The 1581-nt window shown below is 42.1% G+C and overlaps 1 protein-coding gene across 1 annotated transcript in view; it reads left to right on the forward strand.

The window, feature by feature from the left end:
- The window catches only part of NSUN6 (NOP2/Sun domain family, member 6), a 52770-nt gene that overhangs the window by 16578 nt on the left and 34611 nt on the right, over nt 1-1581 (forward strand). The window lies entirely within an intron of this gene.

Below are 1581 nucleotides of genomic sequence, written 5' to 3' on the forward strand. Positions count from 1 at the left end.
GAACTGATAAAAGATTGAAGTATGTCTGCAGCCAAAAGTGAAAATAAATTCATGTGTAGATACTTGAATGAAACTGCAAAACACCAAAGACATAAAGATCTGAAAGCAACCAAAGGTAGAGGACAGGAAGCTATTTCGGTAACCGAGTGAAGAGAGGATGTATCTGAGGTCAGGGGATGGGCCCACAAGGCGTGTCAGAACAGAAACAGCATGTGAATGGCAAGGCTTAGGAAGAAGAGGTTTAAGATGCTGAGCATCGTAGTCTTCTGAGACTGGGTGATTTATAAAGAACAGAAATGTATTTCTTACAGTGTTGGAGGATGGAAAGTCCAAGATCGAGGCATCCATCCGCATTTGGTAAGGGTTCTCTTGGTGCATTCTCATGCTGAGGGGCGAAGGGCAAGAGAGAGCAAACCTCCTCCTGCAAGTCCTTTTCGTAGTGGCATTGATCCCTTCATGAGGGCCAAGCCTAAACACCTCCTGAAAGGCCCCACTTCCCAATACTGTTAACGTTGAGAATTAAGTTTCCAACACATGAATTTGGGGGGACACGTTTAGCCACAGCACTGAGGCTTCTAGTTTGGTTATGTAGGCAGATGACACCTCCTTCAAGATTAGAAGCATTAAGATGAAAAGACTAGAGATTGTGTCAAGGGCTTGAGGAGTAGATGAGAGAAAAATAACATTGTTTATGTATTTTGTTTTTTTTTTTTTAGACAGAGTCTCGCTCTGTCACCTGTGGCATCAGCCTAGCTCACAGCAACCTCAAAGTTCTGGGCTCAAGCAATTCTCCTGCCTCAGCTTCCCGAGTAGCTGGGACTACAGGCATAGGCCACCACACTCAGCTAATTTTTCTGTTTTTAGTAGAGATGGGGTCTCGCTCTTGCTCTTGCTCAGGCTGATCTCGAACTCCTGACCTCAAGTGATCCTCCCACTTCAGTCTCCCAGAGTGCTAGGATTACAGGGGTGAGCCACTTCACCTGGCCCATTGTTTGTTTTATTGAGTTTGAAGTAACTGAAACATCTATATATATAGTTGTCTGCAGGTAATTAGAAATACCAATTCAGAGTCTAGAAAGGCTGAACATTAGAATTTGTGGGTTATTTTTGTAAGTGATTATTGAAATCATGAGATTGCCAAGGAATAGAATGCAAAATGAGTAGAGATGGTGGCATGTTTTGGAACTTGGGAGAATGAGCCTCTTGAAGAAATAGAGAATGAGCAATGAGAATGTTTGGGACCAGGTGGGAACTGAGAATTTAGTGAGATTTGATTATTTGAAGATCATAGAAAGAAGATGGGACACATTTAGTTCTCCCAGCAGTGAGTTGTGACAAAGCATGAAATGCCAGCCAGGGAAGATCATTAGAGACTCGGTGCTCAGGATTTTTATTTAGGGCTGATAATATTGGCACCATCCATGTAAGGTTTCCCTTTTTTTTTTTTTTTTTTTTTTTTGTTTCTGTTGTCAGGTAATACTTCTTTGCCAAGGCTTTAGTGAGTGTTAGAAGTGCTACCCAGGCTTTTGTGGTCTAAGAAATGAATGGATTGAACTTGAGTCCATTATCTGAAGTGAGGTA

This window comes from Propithecus coquereli, unplaced genomic scaffold (genome assembly GCF_000956105.1).
Source record: "Propithecus coquereli isolate 6110/MARCELLA unplaced genomic scaffold, Pcoq_1.0 Scaffold69, whole genome shotgun sequence".
Taxonomy (NCBI): domain Eukaryota; kingdom Metazoa; phylum Chordata; class Mammalia; order Primates; family Indriidae; genus Propithecus; species Propithecus coquereli.